The following is a 23,617-nucleotide window of genomic DNA, read 5'->3' on the forward strand; positions in this document are numbered from 1 at the left end:
TGTGGTGAAAAAAAGCTATTAGCAACTCCAAAAATTGTATTCCGAAAGTTATAAACAGGTTTCCTATGTTCTAAGTATGTCGCTGCTGCTGTTTAACGTTGGTCGTGTTTACTTAGAAATGGGAGCCAGGAACTCTTTATTCGGATGTACAACAACGGCACGGCAGACGAGTGGTTAGTGCGCAGACCTCACAGCTAAGGGTTCAATTCCACCCTCGGCCATCTCTGTGTGGAGTTTGCATGTTCTCCCCATGCATGCGTGGGTTTTCTCCGGGTACTCCGGTTTCCTCCCACATTCCAAAAACATGCTAGGTTAATTGGCCACTCCAAATTGTCCATAGGTATGAATGTGAGTGTGAATGGTTGTTTGTCTATATGTGCCCTGTGATTGGCTGGCAACCAGTCCAGGGTGTACGAAGACAGCTGGGATAGCCTCCAGCACCCCCCGCAAACCTCGTGAAGAAAAAGCGGTAGAAAATGAATGAATGAATGAACTCAAAATGTGTCAGTTGTTTTTTTTTTATAATGAATCCCCCTGAAGTTTGTGCGAGAACAGCCTTTAGCATCAAAATTGAGATAAAGAAGGTGAACTGCACCCTCCAAGTTGTTTTTCCACTGATAATGACTTAGCTGCAGCACTGGAGAGTCCATCAGCACCAACAGAAACACTTATTGATCCTCCCTACAGAAAGAAGAGCACCTAGCAGACATCCAATAGGGTGTCGATGCACAAAACAAAAGAGCAGCTTTAATTGCATCATGGTTGCACTCGAGTACCAGATTGAAGCCCTGGAGAGATTTCTACCGGACCCCTGCCGAGATGGGCGGCGGTCGAGGGGGCTTGAAGGCACAGACGCCACCCAGGGCTCAGACACAGGACGTGGTGGGGACACCTTCTGGGCGGGCAGGCAGGGGGCGGGTGATATTATGGGTGATACCCCCGGACCCCTGCGCTGATTCTGCTCCAGGTTAGGAGGAAGAGAAGGAAGAAGGAGGGGGGGGGGGGTCTAAGGCTTCTTTAACCTTTCCATGAACCTCATATTCAAAATAATCACTTTATAGTGTGAAAAGTAGTTATATGACTGTGCAGCCTCTGGTACTCATTTTCTCAGTCATAGTACTTTTGTCATGAAACTGACAGATTTAATCCCACCATTTGAAAAAAACAGGCTTTTTTTTTAGGGGGGGGTCCTTTTTTCCACTGCAAAAATGTCTGTGCAAGACTATCTTCAGTTCCCACACCTCTTTTCTGTTGCTGCCGTCTTGTTGCAACAATGCAAACAGTCTCAGTTTCATTGACATTAGTCGAACACTTAAGTGCCGTAACCTAATCCCCCCCACCCCGTTTCCCCCTCTGTAACAGAAGGGTTTCAACCTTTTAGCCAGCGGGCTGGGAGGGGATTGGAGGGGAGGGCAGGAGGGTGTTAGCGGCGCATTTTATAGCATAGGACTGCAGAAAAGGTGGTTTGTGGGGGGAAGGTTTGGGGTCATTTAGATAAAGTACCCCCCCCCCACCACCACCAATAGAAAACTGTGCTTATTATCTACTAAAAATGCTTTTCTTTTCACTGTCTGCTCACTGAGCTTTAATGACAGGTTAGTGTCAAAGGGAGGAAAGCCGTTAAGCCCTGTATGGCAAAGGGAAACACTAAATAACGACCTGGCAAGACTTAGGGGCCTTCTATGGGACTCACTGTTTAGCCTGAAAACAAGTCTCAAACCGCTTTCATTTGGGTTCATTCATTCATTCATTTTCTGGATCATGCTGGAGCCTATCCCAGCTGTCTATGGGCGAGAGGCGGGGTACACCCTGGACTGGTGGCCAGCCAATCACAGGGCACATATAGACAAACAACCATTCACACTCACATTCATACCTATGGACAACTTGGAGTCGCAAATTAACCTAGCATGTTTTTGGAATGTGGGAGGAAACCGGAGTACCCGGAGAAAACACACGAATGCATGGGGAGAACATGCAAACTCCACACAGAGATGGCCGAGGGTGGAATTGAACCCTGGCCTCCTAGTTGTGAGGTCTGCGTGCTAACCACTTGACCGCCGTGCCGCCCGCATTTGACTTCTTATACACTAAAATTAGTCTCAAACGTTCAACAAATGTTCTAGGGGTAGAAAAGCTGCTTGTACGTATTTGGAATTGGGTTTTTCGAGGTGAAACATTTGGTACAGTACAGCGTACTGTCTGGCTATAGTGTGTCATAACAAAGGAGAGCGGCCTGTCATGCATATTACAATAAAGTAGTTGTTTTGGGAGGTCTGTGTCAACCTGAACATGACAATTTATGAAAAAAAAAAAATTGTGGCGGTACGGCAGTCGAGTGGTTAGAACGCAGACCTCACAGCTAGGAAACCAGGGTTCAATTCCACCCTCGGCCATCTCTGTGTGGAGTTTGCATGTTCTCCCCGTGCATGCATGGGTTTTCTCCGGGTACTCCGGTTTCCTCCCACATTCCAAAAACATGCTAGGTTAATTGGTGACTCCAAATTGTCCATAGGTATGAATGTGAGTGTGAATGGTTGTTTGTCTATATGTGCCCTGTGATTGGCTGGCCATCAGTCCAGGGTGTACTCTGCCTCTCGCCCGAAGACAGCTGGGATAGGCTCCAGCACCCCTGCGACCCTTGTGAGGAAAAAGCGGTAGAAAATGAATGAATGAATGAAAAAAATTTTGTGTACAATTATAGCAGTGACATCCCTTCATAATATAATATGACTACAATTCCAGGTACTCCCGCATCCTCCCACATTCCCAAAACCTGCATGTTCGATTATTATTATATGTTTCGATGATTAGCTTTGTTATTAGCAGGGAAAAAGAGGACAGGAAGACACACTGCTCAGTCAGCATTAATACCACTAATGATTTTTACATTTTAAAGCGCATGCAGAGGTAGATAAAGTTCTGGGATGTTAACCACTTGTGATAATTCAAATGCAACTACTTCCATCAGGAGGTCTCCTACAGCCACATGATGCAGACAAGACCAAAAAAAAGAACCCAAACAGTTTAGTTGATCTGCTTCCAGAAGCTAGGTAAAAATAAACTACAAAAGTGCTGCAAATGCGAGTGTGTCTCTATCATGACATCCATGTTGTGTTTACCCCCCCCCCCTCCCCCAGGACCCTATGCACTTGGCACTGTTCTCTGACTTCATTGTGCTGTAAGTAGCCCACTGGGGAGGAAGACGAGGGAGATTAGCCATGTTTCCTGTAGCTTTGATGTTAAGTCCTTGGGGGGAGGAGGGACTAAGAAGAAACGCTGTTATAACAGTCGCGTTCTTCCTTTATCTGCCGTGTTGCAATCCCGAGTGGAACGTCACCTCCGTATTCACTAAGCTCCGATGTTTGACCTCAATTTTGGGACCGGAAAACTCTACTGTTGATGTACTCAAGTAGACACGTCTGTACACGCTGCTGGCATTGTACTGAGTGCAGTATATACTGAATAGGCCGACTATATACTGTATCTAGGCTGCACAGCGGTCGAGTGGTTAGCGCACAGACCTCACAGCTAGGAGACAGGGTTCAATTCCACCCTCGGCCATCTTTATGTGGAGTTTGCATGTTCTCCCCGTGCATGCGTGGGTTTTCTCCGGGTACTCCGGTTTCCTCCCACATTCCAAAAACATGCTAGGTTAATTAGCGACTCCAAATTGTCCATAGGTATGAATGTGAGTGTGAATGGTTGTTTGTCTATATGTGCCCTGTGATTGGATGGCCACCAGTCCAGGGTGTACCCCGCCTCTTGCCCGAAGACAGCTGGGATAGGCTCCAGCACCGCCCGTGACCCTCGTGAGGAAAAGCGGTAGAAAATGAATGAATGAATATGCTGTATCTATATACAGTACCTACTATAATCAGTCTAAAATGACTAAAGCATTTGTTCCTTGTGACCAAATATGTCCCTCCGACATAAATCTTTAAGATTTCAATTTGATTTCCTGGCTTCCTGCCTTGAATGACAGCTCGTTTACGTCCAAAACTCTTGTCAGTGATGTCAGAAAAAAGGAAATCAGACATAAGTGAGAAATTCCACACACACGTTGGAGGTCATACAGAACCCCCTCAGATCCTCCTCATTAAAAATTCACCTCAGACCACCAAACCTTTCCTGTTGCATGTCGTTTCCATCCTGCTGCAACACTCCATAAACATCACATCATAAACACTGTATTCTGACACAAGACAGTGACCCAAAACTGGGTCACGGACCCATCCTGGGACAGCTTGTCAGAGATGACATTAAAATAGCAAATACACAGCCAATGTCTGACTTGTCTGGGTTTTATTTGAAGCAAAAATACGAATAAAAAACATAGGCATGCTTCTCCTTAATAGGTATGCTATGTACAGATATCTCCAACTGTTTAATTTATATATATATATATATATATATATATATATATATATATATATATATACTGCATGCATACAATTCTGAAGAAATTAAAATATATATATCAAAAATAATGATAAATAATAAGATATAAATAAATATAATAAATAATATATATATTTTTTTTTATTTCTTCAGAATTGTATGCATGCAGTTATGTTCCTTCTCATTTCTTTAACAATGTCATTTTTTATTTTTGCATCAAATATTCTTTTCTCTCCTTTTGGTTGATTTATAATTTCTTAAGGGACTGCAGTTTTTTGGAATTTTGCCCATCATTCACAATCCATATGTGAAACATGAACACATATTTCTTTCTCTTTTCTGTGCATTAAAGCACCAGACACAGAGTTAATATGAGCTAGCTAACAATGCTGTCATTGGGTTACACCTATTATATTATACTATGAAGCCCTCTCAAAAAAAAACCAACTAACAACGTTGCATGGTTTGATATACTATATACTATGGATGATAACATGTAATAGTTGCAGTATGTTGCCATATTTTGATGGTTTAAAACCTACTGAAACTTTCTAGGAGCATTGTTACACATGGCTGTGTCTTCCAGCACAACGTGCAAACAAGGACATATAGACAAACAACCATTCACACTCACATTCATACCTATGGACAATTTGGAGTTGCCAATTAACCTAGCATGTTTTTGGAATGTGGGAGGAAACCGGAGTACCCGGAGAAAACCCACACATGCACGGGTGCACGCATGCCAAAATTTAAATAATTAAACAATATATATAATTACACCACAAATACAAACTCATATATTATATAATAATGATTTTCTTGGCGGCACGGTGGTCGATTGGTTAGTGCGCAGACCTCATAGCTAGGAGACCAGGGTTCAAATGCACCCTCGGCCATCTCTGTGTGGAGTTTGCATGTTCTCCCCGTGCATGCGTGGGTTTTCTCTGGGTACTCCGGTTTCCTCCCACATTCCAAAAACATGCTAGGTTAATTGGCGACTCCAAATTGTCCATAGGTATGAATGTGAGTGTGAATGGTTGTTTGTCTATATGTGCCCTGTGATTGGCTGACGACCAGTCCAGGGTGTACCCCGCCTCTCGCCCGAAGACAGCTGGGATAGGCTCCAGTTCTCGTGAGGATAAGCGGTAGAAAATGATTGAATGAATGATTTGCTTCCATTTATTATCCAATACTAGCACTTGTTTTGCCATAATTTAAAATATTTTTAATGATACATATACATCTAATTTGCATTTTTATATTAACATTTTCATTTTGTATGTATTGTTCAAACATAACGTATCCTGTTTGGTGCTTGTTTTAAATGAATTGTATTTATTCCTTTTTGAGTGAGTCCATATTGAGTGGAGCTTATCGGAGTTCCACGCCTCACCAGATGGCACATTGTGTGTTCTTGGCAGTCCGACCCACCGGAATATTGAGATGAGAGAGAGCGAGCAGCAGATTGCTTTATTTATTCTCAAAAATGTGTGTAACCCGTATCTGTCTCCTTGTGTATAAAAGACTGGATGATGAAGGTGGTGGTGGTGATGATGATGATGCCATGGATATGGATTAGGATGTAGCACGGGTTGGCCAATATGGGATTTAATTAAATGAGGACTGTATTATTAAACGTACCATGGTGCCCAGGTTGATGGGATTAAATGTCTGTTGTGTTTTATTGGAGGATGTTCATTGTTAAAACATTTTAAAATGTTCATCTCTGTTACATAAATTAACCTCGAATGAGGATGCTAGGATTCCACCTGACCAATAATGTCCCGCCCATTTCCATATTCCGACATTTACTTTCCCCCCCAAACAACTCAAAGGTCAAACAGCCACTGTGAACGTTGTGCCGTTCCTTGAAGAAGACGCTCCCTTGGTCTTCACGGGCAATGAACGTGCTATCCGTCAGATCTGCTGAAGCAGCAGCAGCAGTAAAGTCACGTCTCCTGTGATGACAATCACCCTGACGCCCACAGCAAAGACACAATCAATCCCTGTGGCCCAAAAACCGATGGAAGGGAATGGAGTAGATTTAAAGAGGACGGAATGGAGGAATGTTGCCGGAAATTGACTGTGAAGCAGAAATAATGACGACGTGATGAAGTCTTATCCCTTTTGGAATCAGTGCTGAGGAACTTCATCATGCACACATTCACACACACATTTACACATACAGGTATACAGTATATTGGTTTAGGTATGATGGACTGCCTTTGTGGAAGGTCACCTTGCAGAAAGTAAGGCACTGCGGAGGGAGTTTTGGTTATTTTTATATACTGTATTATTGCTATGATGGCGTTTGTTATTATTAATCACCTATTATTAATCATCATTATTGCTATTGCTTACTTTTTAGCATTGTTATGATAATGCTGGTTATTAGTATTCTCAAATATTATCATCATATTGCATAAAAATTAATTGTAAAATGCTAATTATTTAAAAAACCAACAACTTCCACCCGAATGGAGTGAGGTTACAGGGAGAAGAGATACAGAAGGTGGAGAATTTAAAGTACCTGGGGTCAATAGTCCAGAACAATAGAGATTATGAAAAGGAGGTGAAGAAGCGTGTGCAGGCAGGATGGAAAGGGTGGAGAAAAGTGTCAGGCGTGATGTTTGATAGAAGAAGACTTTCAGCTAAAATGAAAGGAAAGGTAAACAAAACTGTGGTGAGACCAGCTATGTTGTTTGGTCTCCAGTCAGACAGTGCCACTGAGGAAAAGACAGCAAGCAGAACTGGAGGTAGCACAGATGAGGATAATGAAGTTCTCATTGGGAGTGACCAGGATGGATAGGATCAGGAACGAGTACATCAGAGTTACATTACATGTTAGAGGCCTTGGAGATAAAGTCAGAGAGGCCAGACTGAGATGGTTGGGACATGTCCAGAGGAGAGATAGTGAATATATTGGTAGAAGGATGCTGCCTGGTAGGAGGCGTAGAGGAAGTCCAAAGAGGAAGTTCATGGATGTAGTGAAGGAGGAAATGAGTGTAGTTGGTAAGAGAGAGACAGATGCAGAAGCCAGGGTTGGATGGAGGAGATTGATTTGCTGTGGCGACCCCTGAAGGGAAAAGCCAAAAGAGAAAGAAGAAGATAAGAATACAACAACATCTTGAGTAATTGATTCCGTGATTAGTCCCTGGCTGATCTAGAATCAGGAACAAAGCCTCCAGTAGTGGAAGAGCGGTGCTGTCATTGAAGTCAGTATAATATGATATAATATTGTAAGACTCTACAGCAAATCATGTCACGTCCAAGGACGCGTCAGGGTGGGGGGGGCTGCGACGCTCAATCACTGCTGTGGGTGCAGCACGACTATTTGGAATAATTGACTGTGGATAAGTGTACAGTGTATGAATCCATGCAAAGCGCTTAACAGCCATGCCATGATGCATTGCAACGTGCTGCCCAGCAAAGCTCTATAAAATCATTTACCGCTCTGTAAATCTCCCTAATAGATGGAAAAGTGGGAGGAAAAAAAATCAATACTAAAAACAAATACACATTGGCAACACACACGGGAGCTGAATTCATAATCCATAGCTCACTTTTAGTTATGCACAGATATAATTATACATTAACATAAAAGCTTTAAAAGCTTCAGGCCTCTTTGGAACTTTATGGAAGATACATTTGATAATAAAATGCAGTGTAGATTTGAAACCGTGTTGCTTTTTTTTAAGTGAGTTATGTCATCAAAGCACGTCTTGCATAAAACATAACGCGCTGGTAAAAAGATAGCGCTGTTCCTATATCTAGTCTGACTGGTGTGTGTCTCACCTTGTCTTGATGAAGCCTGCATGGATGAGAGGTGAAACGTCTTCTAAGACAACCCAATCATGCTGCAGAAACTGTAAAACAAATTGCATTAAAATGTACCAAATGCGACTTGGGTGGTCTTATATTTGATTGTTTTCCTGTCTGGCTACTTGTTGCTAGGCAGAATTTGTCACCCATTTGTGCCCCAGAAGCCAAAAAAGCAAATCTGGCATATATCAGGTAAGCTCACAAGGCTATTTGAACAGCATACTTGGGATTAAAAGCATCACCAAATAAAATGGAATCTAATTTCTCTGTATTAAATATAATATAATGCTTATTGAAAACACAAAACATAGATGGGCTACACAAAAAAAATAATGGTTGTTAAATGGATATATTACACAGCAAATTTAAATCAAACACAAAATTTTACTATTAAATTGTTGGCTTTCATTTTTGGGGGACCGTTTTGGAGCTTAAAAACATTTGAAACAGTAGAATCTGAGTTTCAAGCTCGCCGCCAAAAAAATAGCATAGGCAACAACAATGGGACATTTGTGGCACAATGAATTGTGGTCATGTGATTAGAATTGCGGTCAATGTGGTCATTGCCGTTACAACATTTTTGTAACAAATTAAAATGATGCAATTTGTTAGAATAAATTAATTTAATTTAATAATACATTCATTCATTCATTAGTTTTCTACCGCTTTTCCTCACGAGGAATGCTGGAGCCTATCCCAGCTGTCTTCGGGCGAGAGCAGTCCGGGGTACACCCTGGACTGGTTGTCAGCCAATCACAGGGCACATATAGACAAACAACCATTCACACTCACATTCATACCTATGGACAATTTGGAGTCGCCAATTAACCTAGCATGTTTTTGGAATGTGGGAGGAAACCGGAGTACCCGGAGAAAACCCACACATGCACGGGGAGAACATGCAAACTCCACACAGAGATGGCCAAGGGTGGAATTGAAACCTAGTCTCCTGGCTGTGAGGTCTGCGCGCTAACCACTCGACCGCCGTGCAGCACATTTAATAATGATTACAAATAAATTATATTAATTCATTTCACAATGAATTGCGGTCATGGGATATGAGTGAGTGGGATACATCACAACCAAAACATCAATGCCTTCATGCTAGTGTCATGTATATTTACTCCGCCGTGACATCGCCATCCACAGCCCTGGCATGCACATTACAACATTTTCTGCCACCTTTGTTTCGGAGTTTGTTTGAGTGAACTTTTCAAGAACTTTCATCCACTTGGAAGGCTTCATTATACTCTCCCATTCCACCGCAGAGGAACTGGACCTTTGGACAGCTCCAGAAACCTCATCCGGGACTGCGTCTAAGACGGCCACACTCTTCCGGATGAGGCTGAAATCCTTCTAAATCGGATTTTTATTTTGTGGCCAATTGTGATAATAAAGCCACATCCCAGATCGGGCCAATTTTGTGTCCCGGGTGAGCTCAGCAGCTCAGCATCTAATGCCTCATTGCTATCAGCGCTGAATGGACGCGTGCAACATGGCGGAGAGGCCTGATTGGTGCCACTGGAGACTGCCGCTAAGACGTCTCAGTGTGAGGTCCTGCTCAGCTAATGCAGCTTAGGAGGAGACACATCAGTGCAGTTTAGGAGATGACCAGCCATGTCTTTGCTACAGCCATGTCTCGGTGTTTGCATGCGGATAATAAAATGAAATAATTAGCCAAAAAAAACTGCATGAAGAGAAACCACATTTTGGGTGTCGGTTGTGATGTGGACGGACTTAAAGCTTAATAGGTTGGAGTTTAAGCCTGCACTTTCTTCAAGTAGAAGCGCTTTAACTGTCATGGTTAGATCTGTGTTTACCATTGCTCCCGTCAAGGTTGGAATGGTTAAAAGAAAGCAAAAGGCACCATGGCGACAAGAAGAGTCCGGCATGGCACAAGTAGCAGGTTTATTATGAGATTTACAAAGAAAAGTTATGTGTTTTTAGGCTGCACGGCGGTCGAGTGGTTAGCGCGCAGACCTCACAGCTAGGAGACCATGGTTCAATTCCACCCCCGGCCATCTCTGTGTGGAGTTTGCATGTTCTCCCTGTGCATGCATGGGTTTTCTCCGGGTACTCCGGTTTCTTCCCACATTCCAAAAACATGCTAGGTTAATTAGCGACTCCAAATTGTCCATAGGTATGAATGTGAGTGTGAATGGTTGTTTGTCTATATGTGCCCTGTGATTGGCTGGCCACCAGTCCAGGGTGTACCCCGCCTCTTGCCCGAAGACAGCTGGGATAGGCTCCAGCACCCCCGCGACCCTTGTGAGGATAAGCAGTAGAAAATGAATGAATGAGTTATGTGTTTTCAATCAACCTGTGGAGCTCCCCAGGGGTCAATCCCGGTGCCGCTATTGTTTCCTCTGTACATGCTTTGTCATCAAATATTTGCTTTTGCATCAAACAGATTCATGTGTGGATGCAAAACAACTTTCTCCAGCTAAACTGAAAATTCTTTGGCCCACAGAAACAAAGACAAAGTGTTTTCAGTCACCGAGAGACATCATCAGGTTAGAAACCTAGGGATAATAATGAACTCAGATCTGAACTTTAACAATCACATTAAATCAATAACATCATCAGATTTGGACAATTTTAAAAAACATTGCCAAAATTAAGGGAATAGCGTCTAAGCTATGAAACTGCTGCAGTGCATCCAGAATGCTGCTCCTCGAGTCCTGACTAGAACCAGAAAATGGCTTCCTGTTGCTCAGAGAATAGACTTTAAAACAGCTATACTTGTGGACAAGTCTTGCGCCAAAGTACATCTCTGACATGTTCGAGTCCCCTAAACCATCTTGGGCTCTCAGAAGCTCAGGTAGTGGTCTCCTGATTTATCATGATGAGGCTACGTTTCAGTTTTATGCTGCCAAAATCTGGAACAGTGTTCCAGAAGATGTGTGACAATCCTCAACCTCGGCAATGTTCAAATATAAGCTGAAAACACTTCTATTCAACTGCGTATTTGGCAACTGAAAGTATTTTATCTGAATTTGATTTTTTTTTATTTATGGAATTTTCTTTAAAGATTTTAGAATGATTCTATGTTTTTTTTGGATGAATGGTGCTCTGTAAATAAACGTGCTTTGCCTTACTGACAAGCCCAAATTGAAACAATATGGCTGCCTCTACCAAAACGTTTTAAGCATTTAATGATTATATAACTGTGAGGATATCAGATATCAGGATATTATCTGGAAGCAAGCTTGTCTTGCAAAGAATTTGGAACACAATCCATAGGAGGCGCCACATATGTCATTTACAGTCCTGTACAAAAATGATGATGCATGAACTAACAAGATCCCAGCAGGGAACATCAGCAGCAGGCGTAGATCAACGAGGAGGAGCGTCTCATTATTTGGCTCTCAGGCTGATTAACACCTGCACGGATGCCAAAAAAAAAAAAAAATCTCCAGGCAGGTTTAAAACTGCGAATGAATCACAGGTTTGTGTTTACTGAGCAAAGTCATGAATAACCATGCGGTGCAAGTGTGAAATCATTAGCATCGTTACGTTTTAGCTGCCTCCATGTTGTCGTCCCTAAAGATAAGATATCACGACTGCCCTGGCACTGCAGCGAAAGGTCAGAAGGTGGCTGCTTTCAGAGAGATAAGGAGATATTTTTTGAACTGAAACCATCAAAATGTAACTCATATATAATAATAATGTGTGTGACAGGGATTGCACAAAAATGTCCAGGATGATTTGACGACGCTTTGTGGGCACACACAAAATAATCCATCGTTATCTTGCTAGTGTTTTCCCATCCCACTTGTTGTATGTTATCATTTTCTGTGCATTCTAGCTCGAGAAAACGAGTTAATATGAGCTAGTTAACAAAGGACGCAATGGGAAATACCTATTTTGACACTTTAGCCCTTGTTAACCTTCCTCTTGTGTTAGCTTTCTGGTATCATCTCTTATGTTAGCGGGTCAGGACCTCCTGTTTGCGTCCTACCATCCTACCAATATATTCACTATCTCTCCTCTGGACATGTCCCAACCATCTCAGTCTGGCCGCCCAAGGTCTCTAACATGTAATGTAACTCTGATGTACTCGCTCCTGATCCTATCCATCCTGGTCACTCCCAATGAGAACCTCAGCATCCTCATCTCTGCTACCTCCAGTTCTGCTTCTTGTCTTTTCCTCAGGGACACTGTCTCTAATCCAAACAACATGGCTGGTCTCACCACAGTTTTGTTTACTTTTCCTTTCATTTTAGCTGAAAGTCTTCTATCACACTTCTATCACGCCTGACACTTTTCTCCATCCTGCCTGCACACGCTTCTTAAACCTCCTTTTCATAATCTCCATTGTTCTGAACTGTTGACCCCATTTACTTCAAATTCTCCACCTTCTGTATCTCTTCTCCCTGTAACCTCACTCTTCCATTTGGGTCCCTCTCATTCACACACATATACTCCGTCTTGCTGCGGCTAATCTCCACTCTTCTAGCATCTTCTCCACCTGTTCCCTACTCTCACTACAATCACAATGTCATCTGCAATCATCATTGCATGAATTATTCTACAGTGATGTAAAACCTTTATTTAAAATGGGTGAAAACATGTATAATATGTGACCTTTAAAGAAGGTCATTAACTGGGAGAAAAGGATCTTGAGAGCAAATATCACATGTGGCAAAGCGCCCGATGGGCAAATACTCAGCAAAGTCAGGCTGCATGTTAATACACACAACACACATCAGTATAAAAATGGGATTCTATTGTGTGATTGCCAAGTTTGCTTTTCTAGTTTTTTGGCCATTTCACATAGCTGCACAAAAGCACTGCATGAAAAAAGTGGTTAATTATTGTTGGCCGACGGAAGAGTAGCTTATTGCCAAAGAGTTGCGTAACGTGGTTAAAAATATGAAGTAATGCAGCTTGGCGAGAAGGAAAAAAAAAGCCCACAAAAGAGAATAACTAGCCAAAATAGCGAGTGTTTTATGAAATGTCACGTCTGAATAAATAAGTGACTCCCCTCCTCACTTACTTGTAATGATTGCCCCGTCTCCTTCGATCGCTTCGTGCCCCGCAGCATCCTCCCTCCATCCACCAAGGCTCATGGGCGTCCTCTTTGTCATTGGTAGCGCCGACCTCTACCTTCCCCTCTGGCACAGGGTCAATAACTCACAGGGCCCGGACTCACCACCGTTGTCCCTTGTGAGTCTCTCTGACAAGCTGGGGGGGAAAAAATGAGTTCATTACCAATGGCGCTGCCAGGTGATGGATTTCATAGAGGAACCCAGGTAACAAAAAAAAAAATCAAAATAACAGGGAAGCTACTCAAGGTGACCTTCACTGCTAAGACATCTTTATCCGACAGGCTCCCATGGGGACGTATCAAAGGAGGCAGCATCGGTTTCAGTGTCAGACTTGTTTGTTTTTTTTTTTTTTGTAGTCGGGTACATCGTTACCCGAAACAACCTTGAGCTGCAAACTCGGCCATAAGATGTTCCCCACGGAGTCTGATGGTAGTTTCCATCAGATGATTGATACGCTTTGTGCTCCATATGGTCATCTTCATCATTTAAGTTGAGCAGAAGGTTCTGAACTTGACAAGACCAATCCCTATGAGCTGATAACGCTTTTAATTTCGGTTTTTAATTCATTTGAAAACTGTGATTAATCTGATTTAAAAAAACAAAATGATGAGGTTGAGGTTTGATGCCATAACATTCACCGTCTCCTTTCTGTTGCGTTCTCCTCGTACCATTGAACTCTGAGGTTTCATTTTTATTCATATACTCCCATCACGGGCGGCGCGGCGGACTAGTGGTTAGAGCGCAGACCTCACAGCTAGGAGACCAGGGTTCAATTCCACCCTCGGCCATCTCTGTGTGGAGTTTGCATGTTCTCCCCGTGCATGCGTGGGTTTTCTCCGGGTACTCCGGTTTCCTCCCACATTCCAAAAACATGCTAGGTTAATTGGCCACTCCATAGGTATGTCCATAGGTATGAATGTGAGTGTGAATGGTTGTTTGTCTCTATGGTTGTTTGTCTATATGTGCCTTGTGATTGGCTGGCCACCAGTCCAGGGTGTACCCCACCTCTCGCCCGAAGACAGCTGGGATAGGCTCCAGCATCCCCCACGACCCTTGTGAGGAAAAAGCGGTAGAAAATGAATGAATGAATATACTCCCATCACAGTTGGCGTACCCCACTTTGGGGGGTACACCCTTCCATTTCGCCCAGGAAGCTCCTGTTTAAAAAGGGGCCCATACATATTTTCATTAAAAAAATCAACATCATCAACAATGGTGATGGTATCGGCTCTCCAGGACAATGTTGCAGTGCAATTTTGGGGGTAATATCGCAAATTAAAAGTACTTTTAGAAAATGTAAGTAAATAAAAATAAGTGAATAAAAGGTGAGTCGCAACTTCATGACCAGTGGAAAAAATGAAGCACATATTCTTTAATGAGCCCCGGCCTAGTCTCAAAGCACCAATCACTTCTTGCATCCATTGGAACTTATGTTGCTAATGATGTAATAGTCAAATTTAGTGTATGATGTCATTTAGGGACTTATAAGACAACATTTTATATGAAGGATTCACTGATCCGTATTAAGTGTAACTTGCCAGATGGAAATATAATGGTGGAAAATTGTTGGAAAATTGTGACCTTTGATAAGGAAAAGAGCTAAATTTGTGCCTCAACGCCACAGATGTGAGGAAAGTGCAAAAAAGACAATGCCGATTATATGCTATAATGGTACCCATTATGTCATTGTACGGTCATATCACCTCGTACTTTGGTACGAGGTGCATTATTAATAAAAATAAAAATAAAAATAAAAATAAAAATAAAAATAAAAATAAAAATAAAAATAAAAATAAAAATAAAAATAAAAATAAAAACTAAAAATAAAAATAAAAATAAAAATAAAAATAAAAATAAAAAATAAAAATAAAAATAAAAATAAAAATAAAAATAAAAATAAAAATAAAAATAAAAATAAAACCAAAAAAAACCTTAAACAGTACTATGGAAAGCAGGAAGTGAACAAATGTAACAGTTACTGATTGTAAAAGTACCAGATGGAGGGGTAGGATTTATTAAGCTTTGCTTCTTCCTACTCCTTTTGGACACGTGGAACTGGGAACTGATTATGTGATGCATTCAATTGTAATCTAATGCATGTTCAAATGAAATAAAACCATTACCATTACCATGTTTGATTTATTTCTAATAGCATTTCACACAAACTGCTCTGAATGTAAAGACACGGAAGCGACAGCTTCTCAGCAGAAAGAGCGTTAGGTTTGTTGAACATATGGTTTCCCAAGAACGTGTCTCCATACAACATGCTATATTTTTGCATTTAAGCTGGACTGCAACACTTTGAGGTGGGACATTTCATACTTTGTCGCGCTCTCAAAAAACATCACTTGGACAGGCGAGCATCAAGCGGTGAAGTATGGGCCCTCGCTGCCCATTCCCAGCACCCGCTAGTGAGGCGGCATCTGCAGCGCTTGAAGGCAGCATGGCAGCCACGCAGGGCAGCACCAGACCAAGCTGTTAGGCCTGCTGTCTCCTAATCCATTCCAGAGCGGCGGCGCAGTCGGAGGGGGACTCCACGGAGGCGTCACTCCCGGGGTCAAAGGATATGGTCAATACACGCGCTCGGAACATGTGGTCGGTCACAGTCGTTGGCCGCTTGCTAAACGAGTGTTTGTTTCTGTACGGAAAATTGCTGCCAAGGTTTTTTGCTGTCTATGTTTTCTTCAAGGGACTACATCCTTTTGTCTTTGTGCACCCAAGCATGCCGGTTGGGATGGCGTTGCCAGGATACCAAGCTGCGTGCTTGAGAGACAGGTGAGACATGTCGCCAGGAGAGGCAGGTTTTTATTTGGAGAGGCCGCACCTAACCGTTGTCAGTCTTCAGAGCAGCGTGTGTGTCAGCTGTCCCCAGCAGGCGGAGGCATTGGAGTGTACAGCCCCAGTCTGCCGTTCCTCGGATACGCTTGCTTTCCAGTCGCTCGAGGGCCCGGAAGCTAGCCAGGCCAGACGTGGCACAATGAGTTGGTCACCCTGTGCTTGCTTTTGGTCAAAAACTATAAGCCTCAGTGCTTATTTTGTGTGAAGAGCTTTTCGGTTTTAGTCATATTTCTATAATAGTTTCATCAGAAATGCTAAAAGGTCTTGTTAAAGACTTTTGTCGAGGAGTTTTAGCCCTTTCTGATTAGCGTTTTATGTTTTTTTAATGAGCGCAAAGAAAGTAACAAGCCAACTAACTTTTTAACTTCAACCCTCCTCTTGTGTCAGGGTCGGCACCGACCCGTTTTACATTTTAATGCATAAAAAGAATCACATAACATTTGTTTATTGCATCAAGGCTTTTTGACTTTGTCAGGAAACTCGATTTCAACAAAATAAAACCAAAAAAATGTTGTTTGACTAAATTTCAAAATGGTCTGGTTGAAATTATGACCACAAGTACAGTGAACCAAGATCTGGACCTGTTCTGCTTTTTGATTTCAGTTTATACTAAAGTTCTGTTGCTGAAAACAATAACTTTTTCAACCTTTTCTTGACATGAATATAGTACATGGGTCAAAATTGACCCCAACACCATAGATATTTCTTTAGTGATTAATACTAAAATGAGAAAATAAATAAAACTAATTGATTTAAGAAATTTGTTCTATAACCCTCAGTAATAGCCAGGTAACAAAAGAACCTTCAATTTATGAATATGATTCTTTTGAGGTTCATTTGACCATTTTTGGAAATTGAAATGGAGGGGTATAGTGACAAAAAAAGGCCTACATGCCCACACCAAAAGTATTAAAACCAATATTTTCATGGATGAGGAAGCCTAAGAAGGTAACCAAGACACCAGAAGTAAATTTGATGGTAACTTATTGTTTTTAGTGTATTTTATAGCTGATTTAATACATGGGTCAAAATCGACCCGTTAACATAAGAGATGATACCAGAAAGCTAACACAAGAGGAAGGTTAACAAGTCTGATTTGTGATTTTTTTTTTTTGGCGCCATTTTTAAGAACAACTGATTCATGCCATTTTTGATGCAATTGTACTAATTCATCCATATATTTAGTTCTAACCAATTTCCATGTTTGTTTACCTTTCGTGGCCTCGTTGTTGTCATGACGCTGCAGAGTAGAGGTGTGGGTCCAATGAATGATCTGATTGGTTGAACTGCAATGAGAACACAAATCGATTCATTTGTATTTACTTAAAACTAGTCCAGTTTGAAACTGAAACATATTTTTGGACAATTTTATTTTGGATCATAATATGTTTATGTTATCATTTACATGCTGCATAAAGTTCCAATATAAGTGGCTTGTTGTGTGATGTAAAAACAAATACAGAAGAGGTGAAAACACATAACTGTAAAACCTTTATAGTATGCTGAGATTTTTATGGGATGTTTTACAGCCCAGCTGCCGCAGACACACTTTGTAAGTGCTTTAATTTACTGATATGTAAGAATAGCCTCTTAAAGTACAATTAGGAGTGAATGTGTAGTTTATAAATGTGGATTATTGACTTTTTTTTTTGCATGAAAGTGTCATAAAACTAAAAAAAGAATAGGACGTTTTAGTATTTTGCCGACATGCTCACATGGCACACAGATAATATTATTAATGGCCTTACAAAAAAAAACCTCTTTATCCTCTAATCTTGGAATAATTAATGATGTCTAATTTAAGCATGTGCTTTGTGATTCATGAACACGTCCGTTAATGAGACCATAATAAGGCGTCATATCCCCGTCCTCGTCTCTCATTAATCATGAACACCAAGGTCATTTGATGCCGTTTTATTCTGCCAATGCCAACAATAATCACAACAGAACTAGTAATGGAATTGGAAATTCTAGACACGTGTAAAAATGTTGCTTTAAAAATTATCTCCCAAAAACATTGTTAAAATTAAAAAATATCACTTAAAAATACATAAATAATAGTATTAGTAGTAATAGACGAGTTTATGAAGTAAAAAAAAAATACAAACATGTTAGGGATTTTTATTGCTGACTATTGATTAAAATATGTAATTGTGATTAATTGCATTTTGTCCACAGTTAACGCAATTAATCACAATTTATTGCAGATAGATTATTTTCCGTCATAAGTAGGGATGTCCGATATTGGCTTTTTTTTGCCAAAAAACGATATATGATAATGAATGAACCACAGGTGATATCTGTTAATATCGGTTTTCATGATCGGGAAATATGGCTGTGGTGGAAGACTGGTTATCTCCCAAGCATCCTCCCATGATAATAATGATAGCCATGATAATTTGGTAATGGTCATGGTTTTATTGCATTTGAACATGCATCAGATTACAATTGAGTGCATCCCATAATCAGTTCACAGTTCCACACGTTCAAAAGGAGTAGGAAGAAGCAAAGCTTATTAAATCCTACCCCTCCATTTGGTACTTTTACAATCAGTAACTGTTACATTTGTTCACTTCCTGCTTTCCATAATACAGTTGAAGTTTTTTTTTGTTATTTTAATTTTAATTTTAATTTTAATTTTAATTTTAATTTTAATTTTAATTTTAATTTTAATTTTAATTTTAATTTTAATTTTAATTTTAATTTTAATTTTAATTTTAATTTTAATTTTAATTTTAATTTGTTTTATAATGCACCTCGTACCAAAGTACGAGGTGATATGACCGTACAATGACATAATGGGTACCATAGTAAGTGTCAATATAGTGATATATATAGCACATCATGACTGGTTCAAGCTTGGTCACAATAACCCATCCATCCCTCTATTCATTTTCTATGCCGCTTATCCTCACTACAATCGCGGGGGTATCCAACTGACTTTGGAAGAGGGGTCGTGTTACAGCCTGGACTGGTCGCCATCCAATCACAGGGCATATATAGACAAACAACCATTCCCACTCACATTCATACCTATGGACAATTTGGAGTCGCCGGAGTACACAGGAAGAACATGCAAACTCTGAGAATCAAACCCAGGTCTTCCCAATCTCCTGACTGCATGGCCAACATGCTAACCACTCGTCCACTAATATGCCATGGTATAAATGATACTGTATAAATGATAAATGATAATAAAAAAATACCTGCAGTGCTCCAGCACTTTCTGAGCTTGTGAGACTCGGTATACTCCAAAGACAATTCAACTCACAGCGGCAACAGTGGGTTAAAACATTTGTCTATAAATACTGTAGCTGGTGGAATCAAGCAGAAAGACAACGAAATGAGAGCAGAATACATCCATAGCAAGTTAACATATTGCATAAGAACAATAACGAAACAGCAACAGTGTCCATGAATACACTTGATCATGGTGTAGTTTAGAGAGGTTAGAGAGGTTTGAATGGTTGGCCCTTCATTTTTCCATTTGGATCCCACTTTGAGCCTTTAACTGTGATCCCCAGTGCATCGATGATGAACTTGGGTGTTACGACATTTAAACAGACAGGCAGCGTACAGCCTCTCATAACTCAGAAAGGTTATTCTCTGGCAGCAGATATAGAGAAATGTCAGCAAATATTGCGGAGGCCTTTTCTCAAGACACTGCAGACATCATGCCGATATTTACACAGCCACGTACCTACACCCGTCTGAAGGATAAGGATCTTCCAGGAATTTGATAGCGGCGGAAAGCTCCCATAACGTCAATCATGAATGTTTTTCTACCAAGCAAAAAGTGGCGTGCCCTCGGTAGAGAACAAACCTCTTTCAATTTCAGCTAAGGTGGGAAATAGAACATTTTGTGTCATATTGTTGTTGGTAGAAGTTTCTGCAATTAGTAGCGTGACCTGTTAAGAATGAGGCAGTAATTAACTCGACAAAGTCCAGCTAGCTAACAGGCTAGTTCTTTCCCTTTCTTTGCTGTTTCCCTGTGACAGTCAGCCTATTTGCATTGTGTCTTCTTAACCAAAGATGCTATTAATCTAATATTAGTCTATTATATTAGCCTAATAGTTTAATATTTTCTGTTATTATGTCAACTATAATGGGTTATATAAGTTTATTGGGGTGTTGTTTCATATCTCAAAGGCTCTAATAATACTGACAGTCGTATTTAGAAGCTCATAAACATGTTTTATATGCTCTAACTACAAAAATATTTAATTTATAAATAAGGAATTCACCTATTGTGGTCGGGTCTTGAACCAATTACCGACAGTAAACGAGGGATTACTGGTAGTGGTAGTGTAGCAGTATAGTGTGTGCATACAGAGAGCGGGATTGCTAGTACCCGTTTCCCCAAAGAAATACAGATGAAGGGTGCAGATTCTGGAGGAACTAGAAAGCTTTTTGTGCTGGTTATTGTGTGTACCTGCTCCATAGGAGTCCACAACCGCAAAATGAGCATAATAGATCCCCTTTATATTTTCCGTGTCAGACACAAAAACTGGATTATACTAAATAATGCAGAAACCTACCCAGGTCATTGAGATGTCAGGAAGTAAACTTCCCTCCTTTGATCAAATAGTAAGTCATTCATTCATTCATTTTTACTGCTTATCCTCACAAGGGTTGCGGGGGTGCTGGAGCCTATCCCAACTGTATTCGGGCGAGAGGCGGGGTACACCCTGGACTGGTCGCCAGCCAATCACAGGGCACATATAGACAAACAATCATTCACACTCACATTCATACCTATGGACAATTTGGAGTGGCCAATTAACCTAGCATGTTTTTGGAATGTGGGAGGAAACCGGAGTACCCGGAGAAAACCCATGCATGCACGGGGAGAACATGCAAACTCCACACAGAGATGGACGAGAGTGGAATTGAACCCTGGTCTCCAAGCTGTGAGGTCTGTGCGCTAACCACTCGACCATCGTACACTGAGTCAGCAGGCTGCTACAGGTTAAAGACATTTGCATTTTGGGTGTGTTGGACCAGTTCTAACAGGACTCTTTGGATTTACATAAAAAAATTTCATCACAATCATTTGTGTATTGTTTGCGTAATGCAAAAAATTTGTTAATGCTAAAAAATAAACAAAAATATCGATCAAAACATCAATAATTCATTCAAACACATTTGGGGTTTTTGGGTGGTTTTAAAGAGACACCTCCCCCCTTCTGTCGCATTGACACGGGCTATAAACCAGCCTGGTGCCATTAATCCAAAAGACAACCCGAGGCTGTTCAAGGCCCCCCAGAAAAAGACAAGAAGGCTAATTTACGTGTTAGCCCCGGCAGCAGCCACTTCAGCGTGTGGAAGCGCATCATTATTATATGCACCGTTTAGCAGATGCCCATTTAACATGCAGTAATTAGATCACTTCAAGAAAATAAAAATGTAGAGGTGCCAAAATAAGCTCCCCTGCTGGAACATGAAGAACCCCCCCCCACACACACACACACAAGGTCACATGTCAGGGTTTTGTTGAAGAGAAAAGATGCTCCAGTAAGCTTTTGTTTTGCTTCATCAAACATGCTGAATAAGACGTAGCATATCAATCCATTTAAATCACATTGACTTTGATTTATTTTCACAATATTGTCTCCGCCTACCACCAGTGGACAATTATCATTATGGTAGTCTCAATAAGTCCGTCCATAACTCCGCCACCCAGTCTTCATGTCACCAGTAGGGTGACCAGATCCAAAACTCACCAGATGTGGGACGGGGAGTATGCTTGTGGGGGACAATGTGGGACGCAGATGACGCTCGTGGCGGACACCGAAAATGCATATGGCACAGCTTGCCAACTGTTCAGTAACATATAATATATACGACTGTAACAAAATATCAAGTATAGAGCTACAAATAAAAACACAGAACACAGAATTGCAGTGAAATAAAAAAAAACAAGACAAAGTGCTAGTAAATAGGTCAGTCTTTTTAATTTTAATTTTAATTTTAATTTTAATTTTAATTTTAATTTTAATTTTAATTTTAATTTTAATTTTAATTTTAATTTTAATTTTAATTTTAATTTTTTATTTTAATTTATTTATTTTTAATTTTAATCATAATAAAGGATGTAATTAGTCAGTCTCATCATATCTTGAGGTAACCTTGTGTAACTGCATTTCCTTTTCTTCGCATTCTTCCGATTTCATTCATTCATCTCAAATTTCTTTTCAATTTAACGCATGGCTAAAAGGCTGGCTGTTTCCGTGTGTTTTGCTGGCTGTTTTTGGTGGCCGTTTCTTTAAACAGCATTCACTTCCCTGCATGGACGCTGGAGGCTGTAATTTTACAGAAAACTACAAATTATACATGTTCATTAAATTAAACCCTGAGAGCAACACTTTGATATTTTGTAAGCAACATGCAACATGAAGATATGCTAAGTAGTTATATATACAGTATTACAAGAGAAAAACTGCATCCCAGCTTTGTCATGTAGGTGAAAAAGCATATTGTTAGTAAGTTTGTTTTTGTTCTTTTTTTCCCTATTTTTTGCTGTTGTTTTTTACATTTTTTTAAAAATTACAACTTTTTTCTTCAATAATCTTCATGAATTCTCTTTTTGTAATTAATCCCCATAATATTTTGACTTTATTGCAATAACTTTATCGGAATACAACCTTTTTCTGTGAATATTTTGACTTTATAACAAATGTCGTTACAAGCTACACACAGAGATGAGGGTGGAATTGAACTCAGGTCTCCTTGCTGTGAGGCCTGCGCGCTTACAACTCGGCTGCCGTGCAGCCCGGTTGTTTTATATGTTTCACAAATTATTCTTTATTTAGTTTATACAGCTAAAATTACATCATATTATTGTAACAATGTTCTCGTTTTTAAAAATTATGTTCAATTCCAACTTTTTTGTTTTAATATTTTAACTTTATTCTTTTTTTGTAATTTTTTTTACTTTTTTTTATTTTAACTTTATTCTTGTAAAATTTCTGCTGATTTCTTATTTATTGCCATTTTGTTGTCTTGTTAAATTACATTATTAGAATGTGCTACCACCCAATAAAAAAACAGCCAATAAAAAAAAAAACAGCTACGGGCCACAAAAGAAGGGCCTTTTGTGACCCCAAAAGAAGGGCCTTTAGTGGCCCTGAGAGCAGCGCATGATGTCTCCATTAAAAACAAAAGGTGCCTTCTTTTGCATTCCTTCGGTGCATTCATCACATAAAGTGCAGTAAAATATGAAAATAGATAACTTTTCCCTTACTGTATATTTCATAGCCAAAAGTCCTATTTGCTTAGTGTTAATAATGCCCATCCATTTCATTTCGACTTTCCCGCTTCATCACACCCACACGGCTCACGGGGTCCATTCTCCTGTCCAGGGAGCACATAATAAAGGCTGCCGCAGGGCCACACACACAGACACACACACGGTCGCTGTTGTCTGATAGGCCAAAGATTGTGCGCTCCGTCAGCCTTGAGGAGCAGATGTTGAGTTTTGTGCCTTTAAGGAGATTTTAATG

The 23,617-nt window shown here is 40.5% G+C and overlaps 1 long non-coding RNA gene across 1 annotated transcript in view; it reads right to left on the reverse strand.

The window, feature by feature from the left end:
- The window catches only part of LOC144901101 (uncharacterized), an 88,480-nt gene that overhangs the window by 11,570 nt on the left and 53,293 nt on the right, over positions 1–23,617 (reverse strand). Inside the window, exons 6-8 of the long non-coding RNA XR_013629271.1 lie at positions 17,328–17,401; positions 13,226–13,413; positions 8,200–8,270 (exon numbers count right to left, since the gene is read on the reverse strand). This is a non-coding gene — a long non-coding RNA (uncharacterized LOC144901101). The remainder of the gene's footprint in view (positions 1–8,199; positions 8,271–13,225; positions 13,414–17,327; positions 17,402–23,617) is intronic.

The sequence above is a fragment of the Doryrhamphus excisus genome, linkage group LG10 (genome assembly GCF_037039965.1).
Source record: "Doryrhamphus excisus strain RoL-2023G ecotype Guam linkage group LG10, RoL_Dexc_Guam_v1.1, whole genome shotgun sequence".
Classification (NCBI taxonomy): Eukaryota; Metazoa; Chordata; class Actinopteri; order Syngnathiformes; family Syngnathidae; genus Doryrhamphus; species Doryrhamphus excisus.